This window comes from Rhinopithecus roxellana, chromosome 15, assembly GCF_007565055.1.
Source record: "Rhinopithecus roxellana isolate Shanxi Qingling chromosome 15, ASM756505v1, whole genome shotgun sequence".
Taxonomy (NCBI): Eukaryota; Metazoa; Chordata; class Mammalia; order Primates; family Cercopithecidae; genus Rhinopithecus; species Rhinopithecus roxellana.
The window spans coordinates 27299920-27317345 of record NC_044563.1 but is presented as its reverse complement, the minus strand read 5'-3'; the positions used below and the strand labels follow the sequence as shown (position 1 = coordinate 27317345).

The 17426-nt window shown below is 40.1% G+C and overlaps 1 protein-coding gene and 1 pseudogene across 4 annotated transcripts in view; one reads left to right on the top strand and one right to left on the bottom strand.

The window, feature by feature from the left end:
• Positions 1 to 13594, bottom strand: part of BBOX1 (gamma-butyrobetaine hydroxylase 1) — a 96686-nt gene extending 83092 nt beyond the window's left edge. Inside the window, exon 1 of one of the 4 annotated variants that reach the window (XM_030918915.1) lies at positions 13519 to 13594. The gene's annotated coding sequence lies outside the window, so the exon portion shown is untranslated. Of the gene's footprint in view, positions 1 to 12071; positions 12125 to 13071; positions 13346 to 13518 lie in introns of those variants that run through there. The other 3 variants (XM_030918914.1, XM_030918913.1, XM_030918916.1) reach the window with 3 other exon arrangements.
• LOC104671121 lies at positions 1078 to 2544 on the top strand (annotated as a pseudogene).
• Positions 13595 to 17426: the final 3832 nt, after the last annotated feature.

Here is a 17426-nt window from a genome sequence, read left to right as displayed (position 1 = left end):
ATCAATAGAAAGTAATAATCAGCCTAGAAACAAATTTGTGCGTTTAAGGTCAATTAATCTGTCACAATGATCCCAAGAACACTAAATGGGGAAAAGACAGTCTCTCCAACAAATGGTGGAGTGTTACTAAATATCCAGATGAAGAAGTATAAAATTGGACCCTCATCTCACATCATACATAACAATCAACTCAAAATGGATTACAGACTTAAACATAAAATACAAAACTTTAAAACTACTAGGAGAAAACATATGGGAAAACTCCATGACATTTGTCTGGGCATGGATTTTTTTGGATAGGAACCCAAATGAACAGGCAACAAAAGCAAAAATAAACAAATAAGATGCTATTGAATTAAATCCCTACACAACAAAGGAAATAATAAAGAGAGTAAGGAGACAGCCTAAAAAATGAGAGAAAATATTTGTAAAGCATACATCTCGGGGCCATCTATGTTTTTACTTATTTTAATCAAGAAAGTTAAGCAATCATCCTGTATCATTCAATATGCTAAAGTCACTTTCAAATGGAGCCATGCTGACTCTTCTGTAAGCCACAGCAGGGCCCATACATCTGATAGAGGGTTAATCTCCAAAATATATGAGAAATTCAAACAATTCAATAGCAAGAAAACAAACTACTCAATTAAAAAACGGGCAGCTGGGTGCAGTGGTACATGCCTGTAATCCCAGCTCTTTGAGGGGTTGAGGTAGGAGGACTGCTTGAACTCAGGAGTTTGAGGCCAACCTGGCCAACACAGAAAGGCTCTACCTCTAAAACAATAAAAGAAAAATTTTAAAAATAGGCAAAGAAAAGGAATAGATATTTATCTAAAGAAGACATATAAATGGCCAGCAAGTATATAAAAATGCTATCAATTATCATTAGGTAAATGCAAACCAAAACCACCTCATGAGATATCATCTTACACCTGTTACAATGACTGTTGTCAAAAAGACAAAAGATACGTCTTGGTGAGAATATGGAGAAAAGAAAACCCTTGTACACCGTTAATGGGAATGTAAATTATTTTAGCCATTATAGAAAACAGTATGGGGCTTCTAGGTGCTGCCGCCGCCGCCACCGCCACCACCGCCACTGCCTCCTCGGAACCTAGGCCTGGGGGGCGGTGGGGCCGCGTATGGAGCCCCCGTCCCCCGGAGCTGCCAACATTGCCAACGCCACCGCCACGCTACACACAGGTACCCCTGGGATGGCGTGAGCACGCCCCCAGTGATGGACCCATCTGTGACGCTGTGGCAGTTTCTGCTGCAGCTGCTCAGAGAGCAAGGCAATGGCGACATCATCTCCTGGACTTCACGGGATGGTGGTGAATTCAAGCTGGTGGATGCAGAGGAGGTGGCCCGGCTGTGGGGGCTATGCAAGAACAAGACCAAGATGAATTACGAGAAGCTCAGCCGGGCCTTGCAGTACTACTATGACAAGAACATCATCCGCAAAGTGAGCGGCCAGAAGTTCGTCTATAAGTTTGTGTCCTATCCTGAGGTCGCAGGGTGCTCCACTGGGGACTGCCCGCCCCAGCCAGAGGTGTCTGTTACCTCGGCCATGCCAAATGTGGCCCTTGCTGCTGTACATGCCGCCCCAGGGGACACTGCCTCTGGAAAGCCAGGCACACCCAAGGATGCAGGAATGGCAGGCCCGAGCGGTTTGGCACGTAGCCGCCGGAACGAGTACGTGGGCTCGGGCCTCTATTCCACCTTCACCATCCAGTCTCTGCAGCCACAGCCACCCCCTCATCCTCGGCCTGCTGTATTGCTCCCCAACGCAGCTCCTGCAGGAGCAGCAGCGCCCCCCTCGGGGAGCAGGAGCACCAGTCCAAGCCCCTTGGAGGCCTGCCTGGAGGCTGAGGAGGCCAGCTTGCTTCTGCAGGTAGGTCATCCTGACCCCGCCCGAGGCCCCAAACCTGAAATTGGAAGAGCTGAATGTGGAGCCAGGTTTGGGCCAGGTTTTGCCCCCGGAAGTGAAAGTGGAAGGGTCCAAGGAAGAGTTGGAAGTTGCCAGGGAGAGAGGGTTTGTGCTGGAAACTACCAAGGCCGAGCCAGAAGTCCCTCCACAGGAGGGCGTGCCAGCCCGGCTGCTGGCGGTCGTTATGGACACCGCAAGGCAAGCGGGAGGCCACGCGGCTTCCAGCCCTGATATCTCCCAGCCGCAGAAGGGCTGGAAGCCCCGGGACCTAGAGCTTCCACTCAGCCCGAGCCTGCTAGATGGGCCAGGACCCGAACGGACCCCAGGATCGGGAACTGGCTCCGGCCTTCAGGCGCCTGAGCGGGCGCTAACTCGGTCCCTACTTCCTACGCATACATTGACTCCGGTGCTGCTGACACCCAGCTCGCTGCCTCCCAGCATTCACTTCTGGAGCACCCTGAGTCACATTGCGCCCCGTAGCCAGGCCAAGCTCTCCTTCCAGTTTCCGTCCAGTGGCAGCGCCCAGGTGCACATCCCTTCCATCAGCGTGGATGGCCTCTCGACCCCCGTGGTGTTCTCCCCAGGGCCCCAGAAGCCATGACTACCACCACCACCACCACCACCACCCTTTCTGGGGTCACTCCATCCATGCTCTCTCCAGCCAGCCATCTCAAGGAGAAACATAGTTCAACTGAAAGACTCATGCTGTGATTGTGGTGGGGTGGGGATCCTTGGGAAGAATTACTCTCAAGAGTAATTCTCATTATCTCCTCCACAGAAAACACACAGCGTCCACAACTTCTCTGTTTTCTGTCAGTCCCCCAGTGGTCGCCCTTGCACGGCTCCTACATCAATGGTAGGGGCGGTTTATTTATTGTTTGAAGGCCACTGGGAGGAGCCTGACCTAACCTTTTAGGGTGGTTAGGGCATCTCTCCCACCTCCCCACTTTTTTTCCCCAAGACAAGACAATCGGGGTCTGGCTTGAGAACGACCTTTCTTTCTTTATTTCTCAGCCTGCCCTTGGGGAGATGAGGGAGCCCTGTCTCCATTTTCAGATGTGAGTAGAAGAGTTAGTTTGTTTTATTATTCCTGGCCATACTCAGGGGTCCAGGAAGAATTTGTACTGTTTAATGGGTTGGGAGTCTTGGCCAAGGAAGAATCACACCCTTGGAATAGAAATTTCCACCTCCCCAGCCTTTCTCTCAGACAGCTTATCCTTTTTCAACCAACTTTGGCCAGAGAGGAATGTCCCTTTTGTTCTTCTTCCCCCTGAAAAGCCATTCCTTTGTCTGCCAACCTCCCTGGGGTCCTGCCTGTTTCTTCCCAATGGAGGGTTTTTTTGGGGGTGGTCCCCGTCTGGGGGGCCCCTCCAGCCAGTACTCCAGGTCTCCCTGTCTCTCCTCATTTCAAGCCAAAGAAAAAAAACTACTGTAATTACCCAAAAAACAGAAGTAGAAAGAGGCTAGGAAATACCAGCATACAGATGATTTATCTTAAGTTCTTGTAGGAATAAGACCATTTAAAAATTATTCTTATTTATTTTTATGAAGTTCTTTGTGTGCTTATATATATTAAACTCAATGCATTAAAAAATATATTCATTCATGTGTTTGAAAATTTTTTGGCTGAAAGTATTTTGATATAACTTGAAATGTGAAACACTAATACTTAATGAATACTCAGTCCAGGGATTTGTTTTCTACCATGAGGAATATTGTTCCTCTGCTTAAAGATGGTGTTGTGTCCATGTCACACCAACTATTGAAGTGACTGACCACTCCTATAGACATCTGTGCCAAGAAACATCAATTACATTTCAGACTGCTGTTTTGAGCTTTCCATCTTTTATTTTTAGGGAGAAGTACATTTCCAATCACTGGAGGAACCTGAGAACATTATCTCCAACCCATTTTGCCAAATGGATATCCTGAGAAAGGTGTTCCAAGAGAGGTGATGTCAGGATAGTATCTGATTGGAGGGTGCCCAAGGCACATGGGAGAATGTGGAAGAACTGGAAAGACTTGGGTGTTGCTCATGTTACTTAGGTATCTCTATAGAAACTTGGTGGGTCATTCCTTCTCTTCACAATCCCTTTCTTAAATTTATGATAAATGTGAAAGGTAATCAAAACAAAAGCAGGGCAAAATGGGAAAATAAGTTCCCACTTTAACTTTTTCTAGATTATTTAAATGTCTACTGGGACAAATGTGATGAAAATTTTAAAAAATATAAAAAAATCACGGATCATCAGTATTTAAAAGCAAATGCTTTCTGAAAATTATAGCTTGTATATTAACATGATTTGTTGAAATTTGTTTTTGTAATTTAACCAACTTGACTTGTTAGAATTGAGCTCAGTTGAAGCACCATGGCAATTTAGTTAGATGATAAGCTACTCTGTTTCTCTGAAGAAAAGAAAAATGTAGATGCTCCTAGCCATACAGGATGAATTTTTATCGGTGGGATTTCTTTGACAAATTAAATAACACCTGTAAAACAAATTTTCTTATTTTATACTTATTTTTCTTCTTTTTTATTTATTTATTTTTTATTATACTTTAAGTTCTAGGTTACATGAGCACAGCGTGCAGGTTTGTTACATATGTATACATGTGTCATGTTGGTGTGCTACACCCATCAACTCATCATTTACATTAGATGCATCTCCTAATGCTATCCCTCCCCCGTCCCCCCACCCCACAACAGGCCCTGGTGTGTGATGTTCCCCTTCTTGTGTCCAAGTGTTCTCATTGTTCAATTCCCACCTATGAGTGAGAACATGTGGTGTTTGGTTTTCTGTTCTTGTGATAGTTTGCTGAGAATGATGGTTTCCAGCTGCATCCGTATCCCTACAGAGGACATGAACTCATCCTTTTTATGGCTGCATAGTGTATGGTGTACATGTGCCACATTTTCTTAATCCAGTCTGTCACTGATGGACATTTGGGTTGGTTCCAAGTCTTTGTTATTGTGGCACATATTCCATGGTGTATATATGCCATATTTTCTTAATCCAGTCTATCATTGATGGACATTTGGGCTGGTTCCAAGTCTTTGCTATTGTGAATAGTGTCGCAATAAACATATGTGTGCATGTGTCTTTATAGCAGCATGATTTATAATCCTTTGGGTATATACCCAGTAACGGGATGGCTGGGTCAAATGGTATTTTTAGTTCTAGATTCTTGAGGAATTGCCACACTGTCTTCCACAGTGGTTGAACTAGTTTACGGTATCACCAAGAGTGTAAAAGTGTTCCTATTTCTCCACATCCTCTCTAGCACCTGTTATTTCCTGACTTTTTAATGATCACCATTCTAACTGGTGTGAGATGGTATCTCATTGTGGTTTTGATTTGCATTTCTCTGATGGCAAGTGATGATGAGCATTTTCTCATGTGTCTGTTGGCTGCATAAATGTCTTCTTTTGAGAAGTATCTGTTCATATCCTTCGCCCACTTTTTGATGGGGTTGTTTGTTTATTTCTTCTAAATTTGTTTGAGTTCTTTGTAGGTTCTGGATATTAGCCCTTTGTCAGATGAGTAGATTGCAAAAATTTTCTCCCATTCTGTAGGTTGTCTGTTCCCCCTGATGGTAGTTTCTTTTTCTGTGTAGAAGCTCTTTAGTTTAATTAGATCCCATTTGTCAATTTTGGCTTTTGTTTCCACTGCTTTTGGTGTTTTAGACATGAAGTCCTTGCTCATGCCTATGTCCTGAATGATATTGCCTAGGTTTTCTTCTAGGATTTTTATGGTTTTAGGTCTAATATTTAAGTTTCCAATCCACCTTGAATTAATTTTTGTATAAGGTGAAAGGAAGGGATCCAGTTTCAGCTTTCTACATATGGCTACCCAGTTTTTCCAGCACCATTTATCACCACTCCTATTCAACACAGTGTTGGAAATGTTGGCCAGGACAATCAGGCAGGAGAAAGAAATAAAGGACATTCAATTAGGAAAAGAGGAAGTCAAATTTTTCCTGTTTGCAGATGACGTGATTGTATAGTTAGAAAACCCCATCATCTCAGCCCAAAATCTCCTTAAGCTGATAAGCAACTTCAGCAAAGTCTCGGTATACAAAATCAGTGTGCAAGAACCATGAGCATTCCTATACACCAATAACAGACAAACAGAGAGCCAAATCATGAATGAACTCCCATTCACAATGGTTTCAAATAGAATAAAATATCTAGGGATCCAGCTTATAAGGGATGTGCAGGACCTCTTCAAGGAGAACTACAAACCACTGCTCAATGAAATAGAAAAGGACACAAACAAATGGAAGAACATTCCATGCTCATGGATAGGAAGAATCAATATCGTGAAAATGGCCATACTGCCCAAGGTAATTTATAGATTCAATGCCATCCCCATTAAGCTACCAATGACTTTCTTCACAGAATTGGAAAAAAACTACTTTAAAGTTCATATGGAACCCAAAAAGAGCCCGCATTGCCAAGACAATCCTTATCCAAAAGAACAAAGCTGGAGGCATCATGCTACCTGACTTCAAACTATATTGCAAGGCTACAGTAACCAAGACAGCATGCTACTGGTACCAAAACAGAGATATAGACTAATGGAACAGAACAGAGCCCCCCAGAAATAATACCACACATCTACAACCATCTGATCTTTGACAAACCTGACAAAAACAAGAAACGGGGAAAGGATTCCCTATTTGTTTTTCTTCTTACAATTATAATTTAGTTTATGAACTATCAGATTGGTTTTGGTGGGAAGGAGTAGTTTCACCTGTTCTGAAAAACAGCCCTTGGATTTTTGGCATATTCTTATCTGATGGGATAGGTTTCTTTCATTTCATATTAATACATGTGTGTAGTGTGTGTGTGTGTGTGTGTGTGTGTGTGGTGTGTTTCCCTCCTAATGCATTCACCTACCACATTTTTTCTCTTCAGAGTAATAGAAGTTTGTCTGGGACTTCTGTTGGGCAAAACTAAATTGCTTGATTTTGAAATTATTCTACTTCGGTGATGAGTGTGGGTTTTCTCCCTTTGTTTCTTTTCCTTAATATTACAAATTCAAATTTGTCTCCTGATTTTTCAGCACTGTTTGGAAAATCAAGAAAGTAGCTTTGAACTTTATTTTATGCATTGATCTTGGAACTAAAAGTAACTTAGAGCTAGGGCTTTTAGAGCCAGAAAGAAACAGCCTGTGCAATTATTGGGTCACAGGGCCCTCATCAGACATGCAGGGAAAATAGAAGCTCAGAGATGTTGGATGTAATTTGTTTAAGCTCACATTGCTGGTTAGTGAGAGAGGTTGCCCCAAACTTGCATTTGCCAGCCAAGTGTATATGTATTAAGTGAAACTTTTCAAATTCTCATAAAAGAATGTACAAAAATTATTCAAACATTAATTACAACTAATTTCCATCATAGGCTTTGGAGGGAATTCACAGGAAGTGGATGCAGAAACTTTACAGTTATTATATATAAAATTAAAATCGTAGCAGATTAATATGTGCCTGAGAAGGCTGATTTATCTACTAAATTACTTATCCCTCAGAATAAAAGCCTGTTATTTCTTGAGTGTTTTTAGTACATGGAAAATAAGACCAGCATAGGCCTATGTTAGCAAATGTCAGTATCTGTTAATATTCATCTTCTCTTCCTCTGTGTAAGTTATCAAACCTGCTGTAATATAGCAGGATGCACTAATATGTTTGACTTCCTCCCTCTGGGTGGTAGGATAAAAAATGATCAAAATAAAAGAAACAAGCAAATTGTATGGATGTATATGTGCAAGGTGTGTGTCAAACTGCTAAAACAGCAATTACGTTCTAGCCACTCAGCTGATACGTTCTACACATTACCTTAATCCCCTAGAAAACCCTCTAAGATCAGTGCTATCACCTCCATCATATAGATGACCTGAAGCCTGGAGAGGGGAAGTAACTGATGTGAATGCAAAGGAAACAGGAATTTTGACATGCTATTCCATCATGGAAAATTTGTGGCTGAATAATTTTCTAAGTAATGTTTTCAGTTTACAAAAAAAATGTACTATTAAAATTAGTAACAAGGATATCCAGGACTTGAACTCAGCTCTGGACCAAGCAGACCTAATAGACATCTACAAAACTTTCCAACCCAAATAAACAGACTATACATTCTTCTCACCACCACATCGCACTTATTCTAAAATCGACCACATACTGGAAGTAAAACACTCCTCAGCAAATGCAAAAGAACGGAAATCATAACAAACAGTCTCTCAGACCACAGTGCAATCAAACTAGAACTTAGAACTAAGAAACTCACTCAAAACTGCACAACTACATGGAAACTAAATATACTCCTGAAGGACTACTGGGTAAATAATGAAATGAAGGCAGAAATACAGATGTGCTTTGAAACCAATGAGAAGAAACACACACCATACTAGAATCTCTGGGACACATTTAAAGCAATGTGTAGAGGGAAATTTATAGCACTAAATGACCACAAGAGAAAGCAGGAAAAATCTAAATTCAATACACTAACATCACAATTAAAGGAACTAGAGAAGGAAGAGCAAACAAATTCAAAAGCTAACAGAAGGCAAGAAATAACTAAGATCAGAGCAGAACTGAAGGAGAGAGAGACACAAAAAAAACCCTTCAAAAAGTCAATGAATCCAGGAGCTGGTTTTTTGAAAACATCAACAAAATAGATAGACTGCTAGCTAGGCTAATAAAGAAGAAAAGAAAGAAGAATCAAACAGACCCAACAAAAAATGATAAAGGGGATATCATCACCAATCCCACAGAAATACAAACTACCATCAGAGAATACTATAAACACCTCTATACAAATAAACTAGAAAATCTAGAAGAAATGGATAAGTTCCTGGACAATACACCATCCCAAGACTAAATCGGGAAGAAGTCAAATCCCTGAATAGACCAATAACATGTTCTGAAATTGAGGCAGCAATTAATAGCCTACCAACCAAAAAAAGTCCAGGAGCAGACGGATTCACAGCCTAATTCTACCATAGGTACAAGGAGGAGCTGGTACCGTTCCTTCTAAAACTATTCCTGACAATAGAAAAAGAGGGAATCCTCCCTAACTCATTTTATCAAGCTAGCATCAGCCTAACACCAAAACCTGACAAAGAAACAACAAGAAAAGAAAATTTCAGGCCGATATCCCTGATGAACATCAGTGTGAAAATCCTCAATAAAATAATGGCAAACCAAATCCAGCAGCACATCAAAATGCTTATCCAAAATGATCAAGTCGGCTTCATCCAGGGATGCAAGGCTGGTTCATCATATGCAAATCAATAAATGTAATCCATCACATAAACAGAACCAATGACAAAAACCCCATGATTATCTTAATAGATGCAGAAAAAGCCTTCAACAAAACTCAACAGCTCTTCATGCTAAAAACTCTCAATAAACCAGGTATTGATGGAATATATATCAAAATAATAAGAGCTATTTATGACAAACCCACAGCCAATATCATACTGAATGGGCAAAAACTGGAAGCATTCCCTTTGAAAACTGGCCCAAGAAAAAGAAGCCCTCTGTCACCAATCCTATTCAACATAGTATTGGAAGTTCTGGCCAGGGCAATCAGGCAAGAGAAAGAAATAAAGGGTATTCAATTAGGAAAAGAGGAAGTCAAATTGTCTCTGTTTGCAGATGACATGATTGTATATTTAGAAAACCCCATTGTCTCAGCCCCAAATCTCCTTGAGCTGATAAGCAATTTCAGCAAAGTCTCGGTATACAAAATCAATGTGCAAGAATCCCGAACATTCCTATACACCAATACAGAGAGCCAAATCATGAGTGAATTCCCATTCACAATAGCTTCAAAGACAATAAAATACCTAGGAATCCAACTTACAAGGGATGTGCAGGACCTCTTCAAGGAAAACTACAAACCACTGCTCAAGGAAATAAGAGAGAACACAAACAAATGGAAAAACATTCCGTGCTCATAGATAGGAAGAATCAACATTGTGAAAATGGCCATACTGCCCAAAGTAATTTACAGATTCAATGCTATCCCCATCAAGCTATCATTGACTTTCTTCACAGAACTGGAAAAAACTACTTTAAATTTCATATGGAATGAAAAAAGAGCCCAGATAGCCAAGACAATCCTAAGCAAAAAGACAAAGCTGGAGACATCATGCTACCTGTCTTCAAACTATACTACAAGATTGCAAGTAACCAAAACAGCATGGTACTGGTACCAAAACAGAGATATAGACCAATGGAACAGAAAAGAGGCCTCAGAAATAATGCCATACATCTACAACCATCTGATCTTTGACAAACCTGACGAAAGCAAGCAATGGGGAAAGGATTTCCTATTTAATAAATGATGTTGGGAAAACTGGCAAGCCATATGCAGAAAGCTGAAACTGGATCCATTCCTTACACATTATCCAAAAATTAACTAAAGATGGATTAAAGACTTAAATGCAAGACCTAAAACCATAAAAACCCTAGAAGTAAACCTAGGCAGTATCATTCAGAACAGAGGCATAGGCCAAGACTTCATGACTAAAACACCAAAAGCAATGGCAACAAAAGCCAGAATTGACAAATGGGATCTAATTAAACTAAAGAGCTTCTGTGCAGCAAAAGAAACTATCATTAGAGTGAACAGGCAACCTACAGAATGGGAGAAAATTTTTGCAATCTATCCATCTGACAAAGGGCTAATATCCAGAATCTACAAAGAACTTCAACGAATTTACAAGAAATAAACAACACCATTAAAAAGTGGGCAAAGGATATGAACAGACACTTTTCAAAAGAAGACATTTATGCAGCCAACATATATATGAAAAAAGCTCATCATCACTGGTCATTAGAGAAATGCAAATCAAAACCACAATGAGATACCATCTCATGCCAGGAATGGCGATCATTAAAAAGTCAGGAAACAATAGATGCTGGAGAGGATGTGGAGAAATAGGAACACTTTTACACTGTTGGTGGGAGTGTAAATGACTTTAAGCACTGTGGAAGACAGTGTGGCAATTTCTCTAGGATCTAGAACCAGAAATACCATTTGACCAAGCCATCTCATTACTGGGTATATACCCAAAGGATTATAAATCATTCTACTATAAAGACAGATGCACATGTATGTTTATTGCAGCACTGTTCACAATAGCAAAGACTTGGAACCAACCCAAATGCTCATCAGTGATAGACTGGATAAAGAAAATGTGGCACATATACACTATGGAATACTATGCAGCTGTAAAAAAGGATGAGTTCATATCCTTTGCAGGGACATGGATGACACTGGAAACCATCATTCTCAGCAAACTATCACAAGAACAGAAAACCAAATACCACATGCTCTCACTCATAAATCGGAGTTGAACAATGAGAACACATGGGCACAAGGAGGGGAACATAACACACCGGGGTCTGTCGTGGGGTAGGGGGAGCATGGAGGGATAGCATTACGAGAAATGCCTAATGTAGATGACGGGTTGATGGGTGCAGCAAACCACCATGGCATGTATATACCTATGTAACAAACCTGCACATTCCGCACATGCACCCCAGCACTTAAAGTATAATTTAAAAAAAATTAGTAGCTAACCTTCAAGATTGTTGTGTGTTAATTAACCTCACCATCTGACATTTCAGCTTTGGAGAGAGAGGGCAAGAAGTTTTCTAGACATTACACCATGGAGGCTTAACTATATTGTTATTATTTTATATTTCAACCTTTAAATAATAAAATCAATTAATTTTTACTTGGTAAGATGGAATTTGACCAGACAATATTTGTAGTGCCTCTCTTTAACATCATTTAAATACATACATACTCTACTCAAGATACCTGCTACCTAAGGCTCTTCAACTTGAAGTCTTTTTAAAATTGTAAAATGGTTGTTATTATTTTAAAACTTGGTTTAATAGGTGGCTGAGATACTTAACAATTTGTGAATTTATTATCATGTGAATAATGAATTCTATAAAGCAATTAGAGGCCAGGTGCAGTGGCCTGTAATCCCAGCACTTAGGGAGGCCAGAGCAGAAGGATTGCTTGAGAACAGGAATTTGAGACTGGCCTGGACAACATAGTGAGACTCCCCCACATCTACCAAAAAAAAAAAAAAAAAAAAATTTGGGCAGGCATGGTGGTGCATACCTGTACTCTGAGTTACTTGGGAGGTTAAGACGGGAGGATCGCTTGAACCCAAGAGTTTGAGGTTACAGTTAGCTGTGATTGCATCATTACATTCCAGCCTGGATGACAGACCAAGACCCTGTCTCAGCAACTATAACAACAAAAATAACGCAATTAGAAAAACCAGTCCATTCTCTAAAATAGGTTCACAATTTTGCTTGCATTAAATTTCATGCAAACAATTCATTTGTAAATTATACAAAGGAAAACATTAGCTTCACTTCAGTGGAATCACCATGTTCAGATTGGAACTCAAATTATCAAGGTTTTGTTTTCTGATGTAATGCAAAGTACTGGGTTTAGATTTTAGGAAATGTCTAAATTATTTGAACCAGAACATATCTTCATTATGAGAAACCTTACATTTTTAATCAAATCCATACCTGTAATATACATTCTTGAGTTTCATTAAGGGAACAAAACAATTGAAAATGTGTGCAATGGCTTTAATTGGCCAGCATTTTAAAAAGGTATGTTATAGTCAGCTTTTTGAGCTTAACAAAGAGCCAGGGTATCATATGCAGTCACCATTCTTTGGGATGGGTTGTGGATTATTCAGGGAACATTGTGAAAATCCAACCAGAATCCTCCTTCCCCCATCCCCAGTCTCTTTTTAGACAGCATTCTCTCTTTCTCCTCTGTATACTTTCTGGATCAGAGTAGGGATTGTAAAGTAATTTGACTATCAGACTAAGCCAAACGTAATTGGGAAAGAGAAGCTGCCAAGAAGCAATCAGATCCACTGCATTCCAAAAACCAAGCCTATTCCAAATGCTTGATGGACCATCCCCAGCACAGCCCACATGGCTGTGAGCGACATGTGACTAGAGTTCTAACTGGATGCTCCCCACCACCTCAGTCCACAGACTTGAATTCACAAACCTTTCCAATAAGGAGAAAAGGAAGTTGAGTTCAATAATACCTGTTCTATGCTTTACACAGCAAACCACACAAAACTTACCAAGTAAAGAAACTGTCAGCTTTGGTTCTTAAGTCCTTCGGAGAGGGAGCCTTCTGATGCCCATCATATCCCAGGATTGATCTGTCCCCAGTTTCCAGTCTGATGTGGTACTTTTTCTTGGAAGCCTTTCTGCTCCCGGCAGTTTCACTGTGGCCCTGCCCCCGGACGCAGCTGAGTTTTGCAAATAAGGAAGGATGTCTCAATCTGAAGGTGTAGCAACTACTGAAGGGAGCTTGAAGGTTTTTTTGTCTTTGTTTTTTTTTGTGTGTGTGTGCTGTTGTGTTTTATTTAAAAAAGAAAAGAGGCTTTATGGCCTAGAGGGGAAGGAGTTACCAAGAGAAGATACTTTGACTACTGCTGGTTCCCAAAACCACAAAACCCAGAACTCAATGCAAAGCATTGCCTCAGTTTAGAATCTTTCTTGTTAGAAGGAAAAGCAGTTCTCACCTGTCTTATCTTCTATTTCTGGAACAGCAGTGGCAACAGCAGCAAGTGAACAAGCAGTTCACTTCTTTCCCACCTGTTCAGTGTGACAGCTCGTTTATTGCACAATGCACTTAGGGCAGAGGCATTGAGATGTGCATTTAACAGGGAGGAGCTACCAGCACTCACCCTAGCAGAGGTGCAGTGGTATCTACTTGTCAACAGAGTATTCCAATATGAGCCTCTTTAAAGGGAGCTTGAGTAGTTATAAGGGACTGGTAGAAAGACGAGGATTGGTCCCCTTAGCTTGATGCCCTCCTTTCTTTGCAGTTTTGGCTGGAATACACAGTAATTGCCAGAGAGCTTGGGGCTCTTTTGAAGGTACTTCGTTGCCCAGTGATTTCATTCACAACACACAGCCCTTAGGGCAACAAAAGGGAAAGGCCAGAATAGGCAGCATGCCAGGATCCAGAGCCTGACTGCCAGGCATACTCTTGGAGAGTGCCCAGTGCAGGGGGAGAGATTGTGGAACTGGTCTCAGGTCCTAGGTCCTAACAGAGTCTAGATTACATTAAAAGAAAGTCTGCAGGTGGAAACTAAGGTCCAGGGGAGAGATGCATGAGTCCTCTGCCCTCCTCCCACCTAACACTCGCTTCCTAGGCAGATGTAGAAGCAGCCTGCAACTTGTTGCTTCTTGCCCGAAGGATTTACAGGGCTGTGAGTGAGACTCAGTGAAGAAAGAATAAGAGGTAACCACAGAGAAAGAAAATGCAGCCCAACTCTCTGGTGGCCTCCTTTATGGGAAATCTCCCCTTCCAGAATGGCAGCATCCCCTCCCTAAACGATGCTTTGTCAGATCCTTTAACAATAAAATTTAAACTGTTTCTCTGAATCTGAAGAAAGGAACCTCTTTTCCACTTTCCTCCTTTCTTCCCTCCAGTCTCCAGGTCAAATTATTGACACCCACTGTCCAGTGAAAACAACAGCAGGTTTTGTTTTCCATGTATGAGAGGAGGGTGTGTATATGTGGGGTGCCTTCATAAATGTGACCAGCATCTTAAACCCATAGTAACTGAAGTTATAGGTATGCCAAAAGCAGATAATTATATTTTAATAATTCATGACATCACAGAAATACACACAATTAATTTTTCCTTTACACTTTGTACTTTAGTAACAATTACTGGAATAAATTAGGTAAATTCTGTTTCAGCTTTAAGAAAGTTGCTGACAAGAATGTGCCGAATATACGTATTTTCTAATGGAATGATTAAATAAAACAAACAACAAATAAACCAACAAGTAAATCTGTTAATAAAGTTTAAAGACTTGCACATAAAGACTCAATTCTCACAAATAGGCAAATAATCAAAACGCTGCTTTCCACTGTAAGAAGTTTCTTAAGTGAACATGGGAGTGCAGCCATCTCTTGGACATGCTTATTTTATATCCTCTGGATATGTATCCAGAGGTGGGATTGCAGAATCATATGATAGTTCTATTTTTAATTTTCTGAGGAACCACCATACTGTTTCCCATAATGGTTGTACCAGTTTACATTTCCAGCAACAGTGTGTGTATTAGTTTATTCTCACACTGCTATAAAGACATACCTGAGACTGGGTAATTTATCAAGGTTACTGACTCATCGTTCTGCATGTCTAGGGAGGCCTCAGGAAACTTACAATCATGGCAGAAGGCAAGAGAGAAGCAAAGGCATATCTTACATGGTGGCAGGCAAGAGAGAGCAAATGAATGAAGGGAGAAGAGCCCCTTGTAAAACCATCACATCTCGTGAGAACTCACTCACTATGATAAGAACAGTATGGAGGAAACCACTCCCATGATCCATCACCCCCCACCAGCTCCTTCCCTGGACATGTGGGGATTATGGGGCTTACAATTCAAGATGAGATTTGAGTGGGGACACAGAGTCAAACCATATTAGTGTACAGGGATTCCTTTTTTTCTACATTCTTTTCAATACTCATCTGTTGTCTTTTTGATGAAAGCCATTCCAACAGTGTAAGGTAGTTTCTCATTGTAGTTTGAGTTTTAATTTACATTTCCATGATAAGTAGTGATTTGAGCATTGTTTTCATATATCTGTTGGACATTTGCATGTCTTCTTTTGAGAAATGTCTATTCAGATCCTTTCTTTATTTTTTATCAGATTTTTTTTCTATTGAGTTATTTGCTGTTGAGTGTTTCTTATATATTTTGGATACTCCTTGTCAGATGGATAGTTTACAAATATTTTTTCCCATTCCATAGATTATCTTTTCATCCTATTGACTATTGCTTTGTTTGTGCAAAAGCTTTTTTTTTTTTTTGATGCCATCTCATTTATTTGTGCTTTTTTTGCCTGTGTTTGGGGTCATGTACAAAAAACCATTGCCTAGACCAATGTCATTATAGCATTGTTCACAATAATCAATAAAGGAAATTAACCTGGGCTCATCAATAGATGAATGGATAAAGAAAATATGTTGTGTGTGTGTGTGTCTGTGTCCGTGTGTGTGTGCATGTGATGGAATTCTATTCAGTCTTGGAAAATAATTATAATTTGTGACAACATGGATGAGCTTGCAGGACATGTACTAAGTGAATTAAGCCAGGCACAGAAATATGAGCACTGCATGATTTCACTCACATGTGGCAACTAAAAAAGTCAAACTCATAGAAGCATAGAGTAGTATGGTGGTTGTCAGGGGGTGAGAGTGGGGACAGGGGAGTGACGAGATGATGGCCAAAGCGTACAAAAATTTAGTCAGATAGGATTAATAAGTTCAGGTGATCTACTGTACTACAGTTAATAATAATATCTTATATACTTGAAAATGGCTAAGAGACCAGATAGTAAATGTCCTCACAACATAAAATGATAAGTATATGAGGTGATGGGCATGTTAATTAGATTTCATGATTTCATAGTATATGCATACATTAAAACATCAAGTTGTACACCATAAATATATATAATTTTTACCTGCCAACTATACCTTAATTAATTTTTTTAACTTTAAGTTCAGGGTTACAGACCCAGCTTTGTTATATAAGTAAACTCATGTCATGGGGGTTTGTTGTACAGATTATTTTGTTACTCAGGTATTAGACCTAATACCCATTAGTTATTTTTCCTGATCACCTCTCTCCTCCCATTCTCTACCTTGCAATAGGATGCAGTGCCTGTTATTCTTTTCTATGTGTCCATGTGTTCTCATCTTTTAACCCTCATTTATAAGTGAGAACATGCAATATTTGGTTTTCTATTCCTGTATTAGTTTGCTAAGGATAATAGCTTCCAGCTCCATCCATGTCGCTGCAAAGGATATGATCTCATCCTTTTTTATGGCTGCATAGTATCCCGTGATGTATATGTATCACATTTTCTTTATCCAGTCTACCATTGATGGGCACTTTGGTTGATTCCATGTCTTTGCTATTGTGAATAGTGCTGCAGTGAACATATGCTTGCATTTGTCTTTATGATAGAATTATTCCTTTGGGTATATACTCAGTAGTGATATTGCTGGGTTGAATGGCAGTTCTGCTTTTAGGTCTTTAAGGAATCACCAAACTGTTTTGCACTATGATTGAACTAATTTACACTCCCACCAACAGTATATAAGCATTCCTTTTTCTCTGTAACCTCACCAGCATCTTTTTTTTTTTTAAACTTTTTAACAGTAGCCATTCTGACTGGATCTGAAATGGTATCTCCTTGTGATTTTGATTTGCATTTCTCTAATGATCAGTGATGTTGAGGTTTTTTTCGTATGCTTGTTGGCTGCATGTATGTCTTCTTATGAAAAGTGTTCATGTCCTTTGCCTACTTTTTAATGTATTTTGTTTTTTCTTATAAATGTGCTTAAGTTTTCTTGTGAAAGCTGAATATTAGACCTTTGTCAGATGCATAGTTTGCAAATATT